The 21,400-nt window shown below is 36.3% G+C and overlaps 1 protein-coding gene across 3 annotated transcripts in view; it reads left to right on the top strand.

Annotated features, from left to right (window-relative positions):
- Nucleotides 1-21,400, top strand: part of CCSER1 (coiled-coil serine rich protein 1) — a 632,727-nt gene that overhangs the window by 429,417 nt on the left and 181,910 nt on the right. Inside the window, exons 10-12 of one of the 3 annotated variants that reach the window (XR_002438019.1) lie at nt 3,191-3,270; nt 3,476-3,574; nt 14,637-14,856. The exons of 1 other annotated variant lie outside the window; for it this stretch is intronic. The gene's annotated coding sequence lies outside the window, so the exon portion shown is untranslated. Of the gene's footprint in view, nt 1-3,190; nt 3,271-3,475; nt 3,575-4,051; nt 4,464-14,636; nt 14,857-21,400 lie in introns of those variants that run through there. One more of the 3 variants, XR_002438018.1, reaches the window with a different exon arrangement.

Below are 21,400 nucleotides of genomic sequence, written 5' to 3' on the forward strand. Positions count from 1 at the left end.
TTATACAAAATCAGTGACAGATGAAGAGGGTACAGAAGTCATTATTTCTAATAAATTTTATCTAGCCTACACATAATGAGATGTTCTCTACTTCTCATCTTATAATCAAAATAGTCTTTCAGAAGCATGTAATGAGCGCTTGAAGAAAATTATATACAACTCACTCAATCTAGTAGAGGAAACTGATTCTTTCTAAAAAAAAAAGTTATAAATTACTAGTGAGCCTGGTAGTGAGTCAGATCACTGCTTAAAGAACACTGATACATACTGAGATCTGTAAGAAATATGCACATGTAGCTTCCTGTGAAACAGACCGTGCTACTGTAATTCTAGTACCTTCCACCCTTGCTTTGATTTTTCTTTGCTGACGTACATATAAACTTCTCATGAATGATTCTGTGTAGTATGACTATATCCCTTATGTTTGATGTTCCTTTTTTTTCCCCCTCATTAAAAATACAAATATTATTGTGCGAAGATAAGTAAAGATTGTGGCACAAGTCAGAAATTATTTCAGATTAAAGAAATTGGTTTTTGCTCTTTATTCTAAGTCTAACTTTTAAGAAGAGGGTAAGCCCATCTGTATATTTCAGTCTTCATAAGGGCAGATAAATCTCTTGTCAGATCATGAATCTATTCATGAGCCATGGCTATTTTTAGTGTAGAATGCTGCCCTCTGTGTATTTCTTTTTTTTGTTTTAGGAGAAATTGCTGCCATCGCATAACCAAACACTATCACTCATACCGCAGAAAATTCCTCATACCGCAGAAAATTCTACCACTTCAAAACAGTAGTGGTGTGAAGTAATTCTGGAGAATTTTTGATTAATATTTAATGATTAGTGAAAGCAACCTGCTAAAAAAAAAAGTTTGATTGTTCACTTTGCCACATGTTTGTGATGCTGTGGAGAAGGGAGGGAACACTTTTCAATAATTATGTGACAAAATTAAGTAGCATAGTTTACTTATGGTTTAGTAGAGGTGTTTTTTCACTGGATCTGGTAAAAGAATAGGCAATTGTAAGGAAGACAGTTCTTTTTTTAATCTTTGCTAGGGAGTCAGGTGAATGTTGCTTATATTGCCTGAAGAGATGTTTTGAGGAGAGAACATAGTTATGGGTCAAAGGACAAGGGGTTCAGAAATAAGTTAGGAGAAGCAGAATTTCACCTGTTCTGTGTATTGTATTTTGGATTAAGGAAATTGTACATGCAGGGGGGGATAATGATGATGGTTTTTTGAGGCAAGAAGGTATAGGTATGCATATGTTCTAAAATAGTTTTTGAAAACTTTGTAAACACAAACATTGAAAAGCGAGACCAAACATTTTCAATAGTTACAAACATCTGCCTTGATAGAATGATTTCTCTATTGCATTTGTCACTGGATGAAAATCCCAGAATAATTTAGTAGTGGGGGAGTAGTGCCTAGTATTTATATAAAATTATGAACAACAGACTGTTGCAAAGCTCTTGGGGTAGAAGGCTAGAAATGAGAAGTTCTTGTGTCATTATACAAGAAGTCCCTAGGTATAGAGGGTGCCATGGGCTGAAATACATTATTTTGACATGACAGCTACCAGGTGTTCTCTTTCCATTTGTTTTCACACAAAAAAATCCAAGGGTCTATCACAAATAAAGCAGAACTGATGCTGCCAGCATCAAATTTTTATTTAGAAAAGTAAATCCCAGCTGCTGTGTAGCTAAAGGTTAGATTATTTGCTTCAAAGCATAGGTGAGACTGTTGTTTTCTGTTTTCTGTTTTCTGTTTTGTTTAAGTAAAAGTATGCTGCATCTGCTCACTTAACAGAGAAATTTAAATTTGTAGAAGTGAAGACATTCTGTTATTTTAAAATATAAAATGCTTAGAATGTACTTGAAATAAAAGTACATTTTGTTCATGAAATAAGTATCTAATATTTTAAATATGTAAGAGGTGGACTTTTTTCCCCCACCAAGTCAACTTTTGTGTGCTTTCTAGAACAGATAAACAATTTTAAATGCCTTCTATTCCCCATTTTTTGCAGCAAATACACAGCAGAATTCTAACTGGCTTTTAATAAGCTTCATACATAGAAAAGCTGTCATACACTGGTACTTAGTTTTTAAATGGTTATGACAAAGTGAATACTAAAACATAATTGATTATTTAATGCCTCATTGTAGTACAGTGCCAGTCTAGCATGCATATTCCTAGCTATATTGTGAGGCTTTATCATGTATGTAGGAGAGGAAAAATTGGATTACCTTATTTGAATCTGAACTTACTATATTAGTGTCTTGTTTCAAAATTATCTGCTTTATGCAAGCTGCATAGTATAGCTCCTCTAGAATATATTTAATGGCTTGCACGATTTTCTCTTTGGAAACCATGCACACCTACACATACATTTCTCATAAAATTGTGTCTGCCAGTTGATAAGGTTCTGATTATAAAACTTCCTCAAGGGTTTTTCTTTTTGTCTTTCAGCTGCATAAATTCCAGATTGTTTGCTGTCTATCCTGTGCTTTGATTTGCAGCATGCAAAGTAGGCTGTTGGTTTCTCCTGGAGAATTTATACAGTGCTAATGTAGGCTGTTGCAACCTTCTACCCACTCTTCTCCTATAGGCCAGTGGATATGATGAACCTTCTTTGTGATTCCAGCTTCTAAAATGATACTCACAGGAACCCCTTTTTCCTGAGATACTGTATTTTAAGAGGGAAACACAGGAGTACCTTACTGCTTTACTTTACACCAATGCCATGATATTATAACTTTGTTAACTTTGGTGAAGAGGTACCAGACTACAGCTTGCAGTTGCACTGCAAATCACCAGCCACTTGGGAGTTTTTTAAATGTTGTTATATGTAATGTGGATTTTTTTTTGTGGTTTATGATGCAGAAATCATGGAATTGTCATTTAACTGCCAGGTTACAAGACTGGTGTTGCATGGGAAACATAGTACACTTAAATCAAGATGGATGTGTGAATTGCATCTGCATGTATTTGTGGTTTCTGGAGGAACATGGTACATACCTACCAAGCATTGCTCACATTGCCCACTTTCTCCTACTTCTGTGGGACAGAATCTACCAAAACTGAACTCTCCCAGTACTGCTACTAAGCAAGTGCCATCAAGCTGACAAAATTTGATCCTCGACCCATCAGATATTTTAACCAAGAAATACTTTCCTTTGTTTTCATTTTACAGATATGGGAAATGCTGCATAAGTATAATTGTGTGCAGCTGTGTGTTTGAGACCTCTGTGTGGAGCTGTAGCAGAAGCCCAGGTAACCCTGACTTGTGTAGCCCTGTGTAACCCCTCACATTTGGCAATACTGTAGGGAAATGACCATCTCTAAAGCAAGGTAGAATCACTCTGTGACCAGATCTGTTGTTGCACTCATGCTGAAGCAAAGAATGAAATGAGAATGTTTGATATCAAAATAAGAGTTGCGTAAAGTACTATTTTTCAGTTTTCCATTTTTGTTACAGATATGGGCCCAAAGACTAAGTGGTTAATACTGCTTCCAATTCTAATATGCCAAAAGAATGCAGTTATGATTTCAACATTCTGAAAGACTGCAAAGCACGGTGAGAATTGTACATATTTACCTTCACTCTCTCTCCAAAAAGAACCACCAAACAGACACACAAAAAAACATAGAAAATCTGGCAGATGTTATGACTGTGAACGAATACAAGATTTTCAGAACAGGTTGACATTTTGAATGCAAGTTACTGCCCATTGTAGAAGATAATTAGTATTTTGAAATTGCCAATACATAAGTTATGTTTTAATTGTCAGGCAGAAGAACAGTGAGCTGTCTTTACCCCTTCCCTGTCTCTTAGGCAGTGTGTAGCTTTTTTGTTGTTGTTTTGGTTCGCAGCAATGGTGATATAAACAGGCATAAAGCAAATCAAACTGTTGTAGAGAGCTGTCATGGAGCTGTCATGATAGTCTCATGGGCCTTAAAGGGCAGCAAGGGTAATTATCAGGAGACTCATCCCTACTCATTGAGGGATAAGAGGATTGGTAACCCCACCCAACTATCTTGTTGGCTTTGACAGGATTCAGGAGCAGCAGTTGGCTCATTGCTCATCACTGTCACTACATGCAGCTGTCTCCTCCTTGGAAACTTATGCAGAGAGGAAGACTACTCCCTTTACTCTGATTTTCATAGAGTTGTACTATTTTCACCATAAGCACTTGGCAAAGGGTGTCTCATCTTGATTGTTGATAACTGTCTGATTCTAACAAGAATTTTAATAAAGATGTTGAATTATGATCCCCCAATACAACCTGTATTTAAATTTGTTACAGTAATTACCATGTGATTAATAAAATATGCTAGTACATTAACTAGAATCATCATTCTACTATCACGCAATATGGTAGTTAAAGTAAATTATTCTAATTAGTCAGTGATTGAATAACAAGCATTAATTTTTAATACATCACCTGCAAAAAGCGTAATGGTATAGTTAGCTGTTAGTTACTATTAAATATATGGGAGTGATTGTTATATAACTATCATAATTCAGATGTTGTATGAGAAAGACTTGGACAAACGTTTTTAAATGGACTAAATCCTCCTAAACTGTATTTTGCCCATATTAAAACTATCCCAGGACAGACTCTCCTAAAAGTATGTTACAAAGCCAATTACTTTGTAGATGATAATCACCTGACCTATATGTAAATATTTTGTTGGTAAATTGAGTATTAATTGAAGAAGTTGTGTTTAAACTTGACTAAAGCTCCAAAAAATAGTTGCTGGATAGTCTTGTATATGCAAGGGTGTACAGGGTGTTTGTAAGCATTATTGGCATGCATTAAACTGAGATGCACATGATGGAAAGTATGTAATGTGATCTTTAATATTTCTGAGCACTCTGCTCTTTTGAATTTGTTGGGATAAAATATATTCACGTTTTTGAACAGAAAATCCAGATAAATGGTTCTGCAAAGTATTTGACTTGACATGTAGAGTAGCAAATAGATGGTAGAATAAGGAGATATAAGTATGAGACATAGGGAAGATGAATTTGTCATGAGTAGATTGCCATCTGTTGATAATGTAGCAGCCAACAATTTATACTGAAGAACATTTCTAACACAGTATTGTTATTTTTGTGCACTTATTCTAACATAGGTTGTTTTGTTTGCTATTACGTACATAATATAGTAGTAATCAAATTCTGTATATCTAATTTAATAGTCCGGAAGAATATCAGGAAAGGAGGGGTGGTGGGGTTCTCTTTTACACATGCAGTGTTTATTGACTTGAAATTTGCTGTGTTAAGTGTAACAGGAAAATTATATCTTAATCATATCATAATAGTGTCAGGATGATATGCTCTTTTCCAGAGTTCATTCCTGAATGTCATTGGTCACAACAAACATGAAGTTTGAGGGAGATTTCTACATGTTGGTTTTTTTATGATGATGTTATTGGTTTCTCTTTAAGAGACTTAAAAATGTAAAACTTTGAGAAATATCTCATTTTTCCATAACCTTAGATCATTATGTACTGTAGATATTTAGATGTCATGTTAACATTGGCAAAACCCTTATGTCTTTTACCCAACATAAAAAGCCAGCGGAATAACAGGTTGTTTTTTTAACTAAAAACAAAGATCCTTATTATGGGAGTGGTCATTGGAGATCTTGGGTGTCTGATTTAGAATTTCTGAGTTGAGTGTATAGAATTCCTGTGAGATTTTGTGCCTTAGAATTTTGATGTTTTCATATAAGCAGGAAATATGCTCTTACTCACCAGAGATAGTGCATCTAAGCGCCGTGCAGCACCAGCAAGAACTGGCATGTCCACTTCTGACTGAAGCGCGTTATTGCATTTTGATATACCAGTGAAAGATGCATAAGCTAAGGCAACAAAGTGCTGATTTACTTGAGAAACAGCAGGAAAGTGTTTCTTTTGACCATTTGTCTTTTTTTTTTTTCAGTTACTTTCTACAAATAATAGAAAGCTTACTGTGAGAATGCCTAGTTATGAGTTTCCAGCTTGGCGATGAACCAAAGCAGTAAATTCCAACTCTCTATTTCTTATTCTTCATTTAAATAAGCAAATACGTTAAGAATACTTGAAAAAAAAAATCAAATATTCACCAAAAAGAAATGAAGATAAAGTAACTGATACCTATTTTTTTCTTTATAGATTTTGTGACACTTCCCTTTCTAGAGATTAAAAGGGAAAGTAAAAACAGTGGTGAGAGCAGGGAAGGGAATTAGTTGTGAATTACTTTAAAATTTAAAATAAAAAAAATTGGTAATTGACCGGGAGTATCCAGGAGTGGAAAAAAGCTGTTGTGCTGAGCGTCAGTTGTATAAGAGAGAAGCATCCTCCAAGAGTCTTTTAAACTCACAGTAATGATGAGTCTAGCTCTGGAGTTGAAATTAATCTTAGCAGGAAAATAAATGAAGAGCTGGTTCTAAAGAATAGGCAGATTTGTAGGGTTATTTTTCTTTAAGACCCATTATTACATCTGCAGTGTCTTAGTGGCTGACAGCCTCTAGTCATTCCCCAGTTCTGCAGGTAATTTCTGAGACACGCAGGTCATGTACTGCATTGTCTGTCCCTGTCATCCCCAGTCATCCTAGTTTTGCATCTGACATTGAGATATACCCAGTTCAGTGGCTTGTGTCAGTAAAGACCACTTTCTTTGGAACTAGAAGACAAAGATACAAGTATAAAATCTTGCCGCTAGCAGGGTCATCAGAAAAATTCTCCTTGATTTCAGAAAAGCTGCATTTCTTCTTATATGTTAATGAATACTAAGAAGGTAAACAAAAAATAAGTACAAATGTGGAGCTGTATATTGAAAAAGAATATTACCCCTCTCTCCATTCTCTTTTGTTCACTGCAAGTTTGAATTGCTGAGATTGTTTTTCGTCTGTATGCATTCCAATTTTGAAAGCTTTTTCTTTCTCTTGTCCTGCTTTTAATTGGAATATGAGGGTATGTAGAGGTGCATGCTTAGCTGACAAAGTTCTCTTCAAGTGTTTCTAAGTGGGGCACATTGAAGAAATGTTAGGTTTTTTTGGTTATAGTCTTCTGTATTAGTTCTTCCTGCTATCTCCTCCTATCTTAGGAAAAACTAATTATTTGAAGGTTTATAGACTGCTGCTGCCAAATGGTCTCACAGTTAGTAACTGAGTACAGAAATGAAACAGAACACTAAACCTTGGGGATTCACCTGGCCTCCTTTGCAAGCCAGGTTGGTTCCCACAGTGTCAAATAACAATTAAAGGAATTGAGGTTTGAAGGTGGTTCTTTAGAGGTCAAACTAAAAACAATTTTCAATATCTAAGTGCCATACCTTAGCATAGAAATGGAGCATAAATACTAGAACATGGGATAATGTTTAAAAGCTTTCATCATTGTATACAGGATTTTTGCTTATTACTTAACAGGTATTTTAGTTAATACCCTTTTGTTACAGTTTCCTTAAGGTCATGATTGTACAGTCGTGTGTACATCCTTAAATTCCTACCTATTAAAAGGGCTCCAGGATGAGAACCTTTCCACTTCGTTAAACAGGTAACATATATGTTCTTTCATTAAACACAGTAGGGTCATTTGCATTTATTCATCAATATAATGTAAATGTATCCTGTTGTCTTCCATCTAAAGATCTCAAACTACCAAGTGCTGTCTGCAACACTGGGTTGCTACAATGCAGCTGCAGCATTCTTGCTCCCTGCGAAGTAAAATAGCTTTAGTTAGAGAGAATTAATCTTTCTATTCCACTATAGGGAACGGTTTGCTAATTGGAGCACCCTGTTGGGAGAATCAAATCCCCTGAGGCTAAGCTTGAAAATCATGCTGCTTTCTCTTGTCCTGGGTGAATGTTTCAACAGCTGAACTTTTGGTTATTAATTCTTAGGGCTTAGGCTATGGCATCTCTATTTCTGTTGTCTTGTTAGGGAAACCTTTTGCTCTGCACCTCGCCTTCTGTGGATTCCATTCTGACATCCCTTCCACTTCTCACCCTCAACAAAAAGCTATATGCTTACCTCAATAGATTGCTCACAGCTGCATACATCCTCAAAGGTTCTTCTGAGCACTTAGTCCTCATGATTTTGCTGAGAGGGAAGTACCTAAACATTTTTAGAAGTAAGGCCTTGTTACTTGAAAGGTGAAATTGATTTCAGACAGCTGAACTTGTCCGTCCTGTGTAGGCCATTGCTGCAGCTTGTAAAGGCTATCAAGAGGATCTGAAGGCATTCCCTAAGGTATTTTCCTTGATTTAAAAATCTCTCATTACTCTTTTTTTATCCTTAATTTGTTCTTGTTTATAACACTCCATAGATCTCACCTTCTTCGTCAAACAATGAAAAGATGGAGTAATTTCAGTTGAAAAATTAAAATCCAGTTGGCATTTGAAGTTTGAGAAAATAAGTTACACTGAAGTATAAAATTGAAATGCGTATTCTAAGCATTGTAAGGATTATGTTCAATTTAAATTCTGGAATCTCCTACGTATAGGATGAATTAGGTTATTGCATGTATTACTGTGGCTGAAATTGTCTTTAGGCACTGCATATTATCAAAGCTAGCTCTCTGCTCTGCCTGCATATCCAGAACTCTTTCAGATAAGTTTAGAAACAAAAACTCAAAGTACAGAGAGGAGAGATTGTCAAACATGAGACCTGCCACCAGGAGATGAAGAGGTTATCGTTTTAAGGTTTATGTTGTTTGTTTGGACTGCATGCCAGCAGCTATTATCAATGTCCAAAACAAGAAATAAACTTGAAGATTTGGTGGAGTGAAGCCATGCTAGTTCTTAAATCTTCTCAGAGTACAGGTAAAAAATTATACAAGAAATGTTGCAGTATATACATCTCCAGAATGCTGATTACCTGCCACTAAAATAAACAGGCCTTAGTTTAAAGAAAAAAAATATATAATCCATTTTCACAAATAAAGGTAGTTAACTTCATAATTTTGTAAGATATTTTCTAGCAGACTGAGGTAATCTTGGCTGATGCTTATTTCTGCTCTTGCGTTGCTCTATTCCTGCTCCTGTATTTCTGAATGCAAATGAAATTATTTTAAAGCAGGCTGTTATAATCCATGCATACTATTGATGAACGTACATAAAGTGTGCTGTTATGGAAGAGCTGTTTTTGAAAAATTAGATTTGAATTACAAGTCTAATGTTATCGTTTGCTGCATTCAGTGGACACTATAAATTGTTTACAGTTTCAAAAAGCTGCTCATTTCCTGTTGGATGTATTGCATTAACTAAAGTAGGGCAGTGAGTGGTAGCCCTAACCCTGAAGAAGAGAGCTCTGAACTTGTTTATTCTCTTCTGGGAATTTCTCCTGAATTACGTATGGCGTATAAGAAGGGCAGAATTTTATCTAGTAAGTGAACTACAGGGTACTTGAGTGAGGAAGAAAAAGGAGAGAGATGAAGGGGATACCTGCTGAAGTGAGTAACGATGACATGGTGAGATCTTGGTTCAAAAGTGTGAAGGAGATCAGAGAGTAATGTTTAATGGAAAGGTTATTCATCATGCCATACATTCTTTAATAGTTCCCGTTTGCACCACAAATTTAATTAATGGGAATAAGTGGTGGAATTTTAATTTTAGGTTACTATAGTGACCAGGCCTATTTGCAGACAAATTTGAGGAATCCTTACAGAATAATTGCTATGTAATGTTATGCTAGTTTGAAGGTATTGGACATAAATAAGGAAAAAGGTCAATACGCTCAAAAGACAGTATCTTAAGGGCAAACGAGAACACTGTCGGGCAAATTCAAAGGCTTCTGTTAAAGATCTGTGCAAATTAAACATTTGAAGCATCTCTTGAGGGGAAGAAAAAAAAACAAACCAACAACAAGGTTCCTCACTTTTTGATACCTAAATGTGAAAATTTTGGTCAGAGGTAAAAACAGCAGGGCTCATTACAGTTAAAACTCTTCACTCATTGATGCAATGGCATTCATTTATGCAACAGGAAGAAGCAAGAACAGCTGACCATCATATTATTCAAACTTTCAAACTTAATATTGTATTTAGCCTTTGTCTAAGATAACTATAGACGACCCCTATGAAGTTCTATTTGTGCCCCTAGGGTACCATTAGTTTTCATTTAATCTTTCTCTGCCCCAGGAAACATTTCAGTTGAATTTTGCTCTTCGTGCAAAGATTCAAGAGCACTGAGAACCAACCTCATTTCCTTTCTTTTTCCCTTTAGTTCTATATTTTAATAGATTTATGACCCATGGTGCTAATACTCGAATTACTGTAAGAACGTGTTAAATTAAAAATATGTATTTACTGTGCCAATCTGCTAAGTTGTCTTTCAAGAGTGTGTTGAATTTTCTAACATCAGATCTTAGTTTCACCATTTCATCTACTGGCATTTTCCTGGATAAGACAATTTGTCCTCTCTGCACTTCCCATTGCCTCACTCTTTCATTGTTTTACTCATCCTTTCAGTGTTCTGTGAACTCCTTTATTGCTCTCCCCAATTCTGTTGTCCAAGAACTGTCTCCTGTTCATCTCCTTTTAATTCTATCACAGTCTTAACCTTCTCACCTTTTCCCCATTCCACTAGTTTCTACCTTTATTTTTATTATTATTTTTGCTGTATTTCTCTGTTATTTACTTTTATCTGCACTCCAGGTTGGGGAAAGCCAGAGTTCAGTGTTACTGACAAGAACTTGCAGAAATCTTGACATAGTTTGAGAGAATTTGGGAGAGTGGTTTGGATTATGTTTTTTTGTTTCTTTTTGTTTTGTTTTGTTTTTTTTTTTTTTTAGTCAATGGCAAATAGTAAATAGCTTTTATTTAGTGCTGTTTCACTGTTCAGCATTCTGGTAATATCTTTCTCTTAGATGGATGGAAGCAGTCGTTTGACACAGAGTAGTGGTACAACACAGCTCAACAACTTCTTTAAAGTAGGCTTTAGATTGGTAATGATTAAAAAATCAGGATCTTTGCTGAAAGATAACACCTCTAGCAATCTCAACCCTGAGATGCTGGTTCAGAATTAACTCAGAGGGAAGTGTACCATCTGTTGCTAAAACCTAACACTAAGAGCTAAAACAATTTCTAGCTAAAAGGGAAAATGTGGACCTGAAGTTAGCCAATTAAGGGAAGCAAGGAAAAAGTTAAAAATAGCTTCTGGTCCTTTGCTTCTGCCTGGTGCTGGCTGCCAGTACAGTCAGTAGAGAGAATTGACACCACAGAGAAAATAAACTGCACAGAAAGTTCTGTCAAATACCCAAAGTAAACAAATGAGAAAGGACAAATGCTGTGTCTTTGCTATTTGATTTAGAATAACTGTATTGTGCAATGTAAAGGCTCGTTCATGATTTTAAACTGTTACTACTTCTTCAGTGCTTCATAATCAAGACTCATTTCTGTGCCAAAAATGGATCTTTGGATAACTAGCTTACTAGACTAGACAAGACAGCTAATCAGCCAAGCCTAGAAGAGGATTCAAAATTTGTTGCTCATGCTTATTTATGGTTTGGGTTAGCTCAAATATTTTTATTTGGATGATATAGATAACCCAGAAAACAAACCAAGTAAGTTATAGTCAGCCTTGTTTTCAGTTCTCCTCAGAGGAGAAAAAACGCCGCAGAACAGGCAAAGAAAGAGCTAGAGGCGACTGCTGCTTGAGATTAAATAGATTGCTCCAGCTTGCTTTCCTATGCCATACCTTCAGATATTGCAGTGATAAATCTACTATAACTGTGGGACCTGGATAAATGCAGATGTGACCTTTTGTTTTCAGGGTATCAAGGGAAATCTTTATGAGACCACAGAAGTGTTTCAAAAGGTTTAGAAACATTATGAGATGGTAAAACGTGTCCCCTGTGGATAATTTTGGCAGCATGGATCTGACTCTATTTCTCAATGAGCAGTGCCCTTTCTGTAAAGATGTGAACAAACCATTTGGCAATGATGTTTGAGAAGCAGTTTTGGATAATATAATTCAGGGGAAACTGAACTGTGCTGTTTTAATTAAGCAGGATTTTAATGTTATTAAAATATTTACTTGAAAACACGTATGTACATATCTGTATGTACAGATGTTGATGTCAGGGCAATGAAAGATGAAGTAGAAAAATAACATTTTTGTTTTAACAAGAAAATGAGTCAAATTCAGCTATTTTTATATCTTCTCTAGCTTCTACTGCTTCTAAGTGTTTGTCTGGTTATAATTAAAAGTGGGGACTTGAATCAGCTTGATTAATAGTCCAGATTGTGTTTTGTTACTTAGGATGAATCTACTGATTATACAAATACAGGAAAATGTTCTGAGCAGGAGTGGACCTTTGCTGCTGAATTGTAGGCAGAAAAGTTTAAAGTCTGTCCTGCTACATAGAAGGAAATGATTGTCAAGTACGGAACAGCAGCAGTAGGTTGGGACTCAGATTTTTGGATTAAAACTCCAGTTCTGTGTGGAAATTTTGTTTATTTTGTCAATTTAAATTATAAATACCTTGTGATTTGATTTCCAGTTTGCAGAAAGGTGCTGATTTGGTATGTGTTCATTAATTATCTGTATGTAACTAATTTGCTGCTACTAATACCCTTGGCAGAAGAGGATCAGATTAGAGAATATTTAAGCAAACTATACATACATAAGTCTGCAAACCCTGATGTGATGCTCCTCTGAACTCTGGGAGAGATTATTTCATGGCCACTGTTAATAATCTTTGATCATAGCAATTGGGAGAGTTGTCTGAGGACTGGAGGAAAGCAAATGTCACTCCTATGTTAAGAAGGGCAGGAAAGAGTACACAAGGAACCAGTTAGCCTCAGCTTGATCCCTGGGAAGTTGATAGAGCACTTTATCTTAGAAACCATTGCCAAGCATATGAAGGTCAAGGAAGTGATTGGAAGTAATCAGGAAGGGGAATTTTTGCTTGACCAACCTGAAAACCTCTGCTGGGATTACTAGCCTGGAAGATGATCCAAATAAAAAATGACCGCATAAACCATACATATGCAAACTGAAGGAGAGTAGTAGGGTAGTGCTGTATCCGAAGTCATGACCTCTGCCACAACTTGTAGGGAGGCACTGTTTTAGACAGTCTTTTATATCTAAGTTTACCAACATTGAGAAATGCTTGGAATATGATTTTAACTATACAGGATAATTAAGATATGTTACCCGTCCCATCAATTATAGGTATTCCAGTCATCAGCACCTACTAGAGTTTTGCTGCAGTTATTTTATTAAGGTACAAATCAAGCCTGTACTTCATTATTAAAAAGTTCTAGTAAATACTGAAACTTAGCATGGGGAGTATGCAATAAATATGACATAGTCAAAGTTTCTGAAAACCTGGCTGCATGTAGGTACCAGACAATTTGAAAACATCTCTTCAGGGTTATAAACCCATGCTGAGGTAATCTTTGATGGATTTAGGACTACATTTTGTAGTGAGGGGTAAAAAGCATTAGAAATAGACTGTACATAGGCTCTTCCAATATTCTTGTCCATACAAAGGGACTCAGTGGAGTTAACTACCTTGGTAATATTATAACTGCAACCAGATTTGTTCTGTAATTTCAACTTTGTTGTCCTGGAAGTGTTCTGTGCTGTGTGCAAGGTACAGCTTGGTCTTTTGGCATTGTGGCTCTTAACATGCAGTTGCTAAAGCAACAGGCTTCTGCAGGGAGAAGACTATCTGGCGAACATTGCCATGTGTGTTTGCTATAGAGCTGTGTGAACAGATGTAAATTAACTTTTAACATTGCAAATAAGACAACATCTGGGGCTGTTGTCTCTGTTACCCTCTGTCATCCACCATGCTGAACATCCATCTCCAGCTGAAACCAAGTGTGAATGTTACTAATGTTATTTCTCAGTTCATGAGAGGAATTGTGTATCTACCTGCTGATTTGCGGTGCTAGTGTTTGACACTATAGACTATATATATAGACACTGATAGTCTAAAGATCCCAGTCCTCTATCATATAAACTCCTCTGGTTCTTAAGTTTTTACTAGCAAACTCCTTTTGTATAAGTTTGGTTTGGAAGATGGTTAGTGAGCTGCTGCTATGCTGATAGTTCTGGTTAGTGGTCATGCAGGACACAGTGGTGCTTTACTGCTTTATCAGAGCCATCAGAGAACTGGGATTCGCAATGGGCTGAGCTGTTTCATTGTTTTTGCTTTCCGCTGTGTTTCCGACATTACCTCCTAGTCACTGTATTTTATAATATGAAAATAAAATATTCCCCTGATATCAAAATGCTACTGATCTGGTTATGTGGTTTTCCTGGGCTTTCTGATGTGAAATGACAACCCATGTTAGGTAGCTTTGACTGTGAGTGTTGCTGTGTTAGATCACAACCTTATCTGTTAGTGGCCTTACGTATATCAGTGTAACAAATCAACAAAATGTGTAATTCCTTCATACTAATTTAAAACAGCCAAGCACTTTAAGAAAAGTGCCAGCCTTCTGTACTCTTATGATCTCAGACACTAGATTGTTTGGAAATGAAGCAGATGGAAACTCCTTTATACTATGGATGTAGGTATGGGAGGGAGAGGAGCACATCCACAGTCACCTTCCAGGGGGAGCAATGCTGCTTTGATTTGAAATCTTCTGCTGATAATGGCATCAGCCTCACAGATACATTTGTTGTGATTCACCAGATTGCCCATGATGTGAGAGCAGAGAGAAGAACAATAGAAGAATAAATATGTTCTTATTGTATGGGTCTGACCCACCTGCCGAGATCGATTCATTCCTGAGCAAAACCGCTGGCATTGTGCAGTTCCCATGTTCTCTGATGGAAACAACATGCAAAAGGGAATGCTGCATGCCATCCATTTTTCCCCAAGAAAGTAAGCTGAAGCTTGGGAATTTATTTTGTGTCACTATTTTTTTCTTTAAAAAGAAATGAATTTGTAATAATTGAGAATGAAATACTAAAATAATAAAGAAAATCTCATCTATAAAATAGTGCAGTTCTTTGGGGATTGTATTCCTGTATTTTCCATACTTACCTAGGAAATTACTTTTTTCCCCTATTGAAGAATTCAATATAGCAGTCATAAAATATAAAAATCAGTGTTGAACTAATATGTTTCTCTGAGTGGAATCAAAACTTGTATTAATCGAACCGCATATTGCATTTATTGTTTGTTTGTTCAGGGTTTTTTTTTGAGTGCATACCATAATTATTCCTTTGTTTCAAGTCTGCAATTCTCCCTTTGGTTCTGTAGGTGTTTGGGGTACCCAGTATTCGCTTTGTTTGGTTCATCCAATACCACGCTGATGTTTGGCTTATTAATGTTGACAGCAAAAATGCCAGCTAACAGCCAGGTTAGCTTTGTATATGTGAATATCTGTGTTTTTAAACATTGCCATTTATGAAATAGCAGAATCTGTTCATGCAACTGTCACATTGAATCTTTGGTACTGATTGCAGAAAGATTTGTAGAGTGTGCTATAAACTTGCCTGTTCCTTTATTTATTGTTGTTGTGGTGAAGCAAGATAAAAAGGATTTCATTTTCAAGATAAAATTGGAAGAGAAGGAATATCTCAGTACCTTGTCTCTTCATGTAGGTAATATTTCTGCCACAGAATTATTAGAACTGGTCTTGCTTACAGGAAGGACCAATATGTCATTGTCTAATCATGGAAAATTTTAAGCGTAAGCAAACAGCAGTTTGCAGCTTTCATCATGAAGATGTAAGTGTCATGCATAGTAGATTATAAAAGTCAGTTGTATTTTCATTTTCACACTGCGAAATCAGATTTTTCTTTTTTCAATGGAAAAAAGCATAATGAAAAGAAGAGGAATCTAACTTGAAAATTCAGTCCTCAAAAGTATATACTTTTCCCCATCGAAGAATTCAGTATAGTAGTCATATGATAAAGATAAAAATCAATGCTGTATATTCTTTTGAGCTGATGTAAATTTGTAACACTTGCAAATATTTGGCAGAAGTTAACGTTCTTCTATTTTTCCCACTGAATATCGAGTAAGAGCAGTTCTTTCTGTCTCTCTGTTTAGAGAGCTAACAGTATCGTTCCAGACAGGCTCAGTGAAGTATGATTCTTTTTCCCACACAGAGTCATTCAATAAAACCCTTTCCTGAACAGGCCCCAGTTGTGATCAGTTACAGCAAAAATAGTCTCTTCCTGAAACAGACGTATTTTAAACAGAAATAAGTCAAGTATTCAAGCAAAACAGGGTAAGCAATATCTGAAATACTGCTCAGGCTGAGAAATTTAATGTACCAATCTAGGATACTACTTATCTCTCATACCTTCTCAGATTTGCCATAGGTTTCATGTATGACATTGGTCAGATGTTTTAATATTTCTGGGCCTCATCTAACCATGTCTATTTATGAAAATGATATGCAAATTATTTATTTTTTCATTATTTTCATGTCTCATTTATTTTCTGTAATCTACTTTAAGATGTGATATTTTTCTGTAGGCTGAGTGTGATAGCATAACGATAAATTACAGTGTAGTCTGGAATTGCACAGAAGGGAAACACTTTTTGTTATTTATTTGTTGGACATAAGATTGCTGTCTTATTAGCAATGTTCTCTACTTTTCAAATGACTTTGAAATGCAGTATCGTGTGTAGTATCTGAAAACTGCATCTTAATATGCAGTGTAACACTCCTTAGAACCTCACCACCCGAAAAAATCACACCAATAATATTTTTTAAAAATTTAGGCTTCCTGAGCTTAGATTATTTAAAGTTGCTCTAGGTTTTTTTTGAAGTATGCTGTGACAGTTTCTACATTTCCTTTTTTTTTTTTTGTTACGGATTATAATAGAAATTTCAAAATTGTTTTCATGGTTTTGTATATTTTTTCTTTAAAATATGACACTGGAAGAGCTGGGCAATATCATTGTATGTAGTCCATAAACATAGACCAATTGAATTATGTACAAGAGAATATAATAAATAATGATGTTGATGCAGCCAAAGAGGTAAGTTCTCAAAATGAATTTAAAGTTCTCTTAAGTAAGGTTTATGACACTTAGTAGATTCTGTTTTCACAGCTGAAATGTTATTAAAAAGTGTACTGTCATTGTTTTTTGGAAGTTAGACAAAACCTCATGTTCAAGATGTTTCAGTTACACAAGCTGCTTTAGTTCAAAACCCAGTGTAGACATAACAAACTACTGTAGATGCTTTCTGCCCCTGGTCTAACCCTCTCATTTTGCCATTAGTAAAAGCTGCAAATATCTGTGGTAAATATCTTGGCAGCATAAATGTAGCTGTACAGGTAACTTCAAATATTCTTGCAAGAAAGTCCATATGTTGTTTAGGACACAGGATGATGAAGAAACAAACGTACAAACAAAACCCATATAAACTGAAATGACTTGCACAGGCCTCTCTGAAATTGTATTTAGTTCCAACTGTCAGACGTATCTATGGTACTCTTTACATAAAAGCAAGAGAAGATTTTTATGGACCATAGAATTATTGAGATGGGAAATGACCCTTGAGATCACCAACTCACAGCAATTGAGTTGTACAGTTAATTGGTTTGTAGCTTGCCATCTAGATGTGCCCCAGTTGCCAGAGGTGTTAAGCTGAGCGAGATGAGACTCTGGCCTGGCACTTGGGCAAACTCTTGCATTATAGAATTGTAAATTTTAGATTTAGCGTTCTGTTGCAGTAACTGCCTATTGTGGTGCTCTGATTTACTCTAGTTCAGACTGCAGACGTTTCCTATTGGGTAGCCAGACTTATGTTCCTAAGGATCTATTACCAGATATTTATAAGGTGATTGCTGGTTGTGTCATTGCAAGGAGATGTTATGCTTGCTTACTGGAGAAAATGACAGCAGCTGAGGTTTACATGGAAAATATAAGCAGGCAGTATTTAGTTAACTGGCTAATATGCCAAGAGAACTAATTGCTAGACAGTATATTGAACTTTGAACGTAGTATGTTGCGAAAAAAATGTGAATTAAGAAAATATTAAAATATAATTTTTTATAAGTTGGAGAGTAGTACAATGATTTGTTACCATATCAATTTTAATAACTTTAAATGATGCTTTCAATATTCCTTGCATCATAACTTGTAAGTATTAAGATGTGTCTATATAAAGTATTACCAATAATGTCTTAAGTATCTGAGAGGAATTCTGTTATTAGTCATTATATCTTCAAATGTATTTTGGTAAAATTGCTTCATTTATGTAGTAGTGTAACTTGCATGTTTCATCATCATAAACCTGAATGCCTTATTAGACTGCTGAGTGTAATCCCTGTGAGACAGTGGTTTTGTTTTTACAAGCCTTCTGTGTATAGTCTAGAGAAAATGACTTAATATATCCAATGTTTAAATTTGCAATTTATAAAAGGGAAAATGTAAATTTATATTCAGACTAAATGCGAGTAGCTTGCGTGGAAAACATGGATAAATCAGGATAACATGGATAAAACACGTAAATCCTAGTTCATTCTCTTGATCATCACAGCACTGTTTCTTTTCTGAGAACTCAGCTTCATTGAATGGTGCAAATTGCGTATCTAGAGAATTAGACGCTGTTTTTCTAAAGAGCTTAAATAAATATTTTCCTTAAGAAGCTGTGAAAATTAACAGGAATGTGGGTGTCCAAATCCCTCTAGGGATTGAAATCTCAGATGCAAGATTTGTTTTCTTCTACTCCTGCCTTTTTCAAACCTTTCTTCCACACTCCCCTCACCCCAGAAAATTTCCATGGTCTCAGGAGATTGAATCTCTTACGAGTGAGTAAACCAGAGACAAAGTGTTATAACACTCAGTTTGGGGAAAAACAAAGGATAATGACTAGAAACTGGTAGGAATCATCTGATTTATTTATTTTGCTTTCTTTGGGGAAAAAAAGCATTTTAAAACTATTTTTTATGTATAATGTAAAGGAGTGGTTAGAGCAGTGGAAAGAGATCAGATTCTTTCCAGCTTTCTGCAGTAGTCAACACAAAGTGTGGAGATTAAGAATCAATTATCTGTTCTAATGAATATTTGCATATTCAATGAGCTCTCAGGAGAAACTGGGATATTGCTTTGAGAACCCTATAGCAGCATCCCGGAGGATTTCTCTGGAGTGTGGGTGGCAGAAAATATCTCAGTACATCAGATCAGTAGCTTGTGCTCTTATTTCCTAGAGAAATGAGTTCTCAGCTGTAGCCTACCCAGATTAAGCTCTTTCTTCTTTTTCTGTTTTTTTTTCCCCCTCTTCATAACAAGGTTCTTAGCTGATATAGAGCAAATATTGGCATAAGGGAAAAATGAGCTTGTACTTAGTTCTTTGGTGAAAAATGTTGGTGCGTTACTACTGAGATAGTAAGCTGAACAGCTTGATTAACCTCAGAGTTGTAGAATATTGGCAGAAGACTTCGACTAGGTATATTTTTGTATAATGTCTACATTATTCCAATCACAGTTGACCTGTAGCAGACAATTTCATAATTGTTTATTAACTGATCTCTTTGACTGAACATAACTCGGCCATTTAGTTCTAGCATCTCAGCAAACTGATAGCTTCAGTCTGCAAAGAACATATTGACCTTTTCTACATAGTATCTGCATATGAAAGTGTGATTTATTTATTTATTGTTTGCCAAAATAGCTGAGATTTATGAATGCAGAGTTTTCTGCAAACAGGATAGACACAACTTAAAATCTAAAGCAACTTCTTATTGGCTGACACACACATAAAAACCTAGAATTTAGTGAGCTTTTAGGTTCACCACTGCTAGTAAGGCACCAAAAGAGCTTTCACTGGCCAGGAGGCATTAATCAAATAGGGACAGTTCAGCTTCCCCAGCTCTCTAGCTTGCATCCTCAGGTTGCTGAGTTGCCTTATCCCACCAGCTTCACTGGCACAGATAAATAGACTTAACAGTTCCTGACTAGCTCCTGAGCTAAATGAGGCTGACTTCAAGGTTTTTTTTCCCTCTTTTGGATTTTATATATATATATATTTGGCAGATTGACCCTAGCCACTACCATCCGGCTTCTTGCTTGCTCCTCTCTCTTATGGGACTGCAAGAATATAGCAGGAAAGAGAGGAGATCCAAATAATGACAGGTTAATATGGAAAGTGGAACCTATGCACAGGAGCAAAACAAGTGTCTGTTCGTTACTTTGCTTTTGCAGGCAGATGTTCAGCCACTTTCCTGGAAGCATGGCCTTAGGGCATGTAACTGTTGCTTGGGAAGAGAAATGCCATAACCACAGAAGGTCTCCTTGCACCTTTGTTGAGCTTCCGTTGTGGGGCACAGTGTCATGTGGTATGGGACATTGCTCTGGTCAGTTTGGGTCAGTTGACTCAGTTGTGTCCCATCCTGGCTTCTTGTGCATCGCCAGCATGCTCACTGGGATGGGAAGAGTCAGAAAGCCTTGCCACTGCTCATAATAGTCAAAATGCAGCTATGGTAGCAACTCTGTTCTAGCCTCAAACACACAAAGCACAGAATTGTATGGGCTACCATGGGCTCTGTCTCAGTCAGACCCAGCTCTCCTCTCTGTGCTGGTGTTTTACCTCTTGAAGAGCAGTGTTTTTAGCAATCCCATCTCAACAAGCCTGCCCTGAGGCTCAAATTTTACACTTCCAATCTCTCTACAGATTTTCTCACAGCTCTGTTTTGGCTATCTGAGTGAAGGTTGTTATGTAGGTGGGCCTCAACAGAGCCTGGGTCCTTGCAGTGAGAGCTGCTAGACCCCAGAGATGGATGTGTGGGGGAAGGGGCCTTCCAGCAGTGTTATGGAGATAGGGGAGCCCAAAGCTTTATGGAATTAACCTTGTTGCAAATCAGTCTGCCACCCATTATTTCCTAAGGTTTTTTTAAAAAAGTAGTCAAGACAGGATTAAATCATCCTTAGTCTGAACAGCCGGGTTCTTTATTCATTATAGGAGACATCAACTTTCTTTCCCTCAGGAAAAATGCAACACTTGCTATCATGCAGTTATTAGTTACGAAGAGTAACTCATTTTCAATTTCCTAAATAAAACATTAGTTATTATATGAAAAAGTTCTATTTACAAGCATAAACATCCATTTTGCAAGCACAGAAAAGGCCTTCACAGCATGAGCATGTTAGGTATAAGGGATAACTGATATTCTCTTTCTGCTCTGTGGGGCCAGAAATCATTGCAAATCTGTAGACATTTCTAGTGTTAGCTCCTAGGGCCAGCTGCCCTTCTACTGAAGTCCATCCAAATAAAAGATGAAAAAAAATTGTATCTGAGCAGGGGATTCTCTGAGAGATTAGCAGCAATATTATTCTCCATACTCTTTCCTATGTGAATGTGGCAGGAGTGTGCGCTGCATATGTTTGCTGTGTGCAGTGAGATATGTCACTTTGTTACTGGTTTTGCTTGTGTTCTTATGTTCAGTCAATGCACCTTTACTCTCTTTTTAGTTTAGTTCAGGTTTCTG

Source organism: Numida meleagris, chromosome 4 (genome assembly GCF_002078875.1).
Source record: "Numida meleagris isolate 19003 breed g44 Domestic line chromosome 4, NumMel1.0, whole genome shotgun sequence".
Lineage (NCBI taxonomy): Eukaryota > Metazoa > Chordata > Aves > Galliformes > Numididae > Numida > Numida meleagris.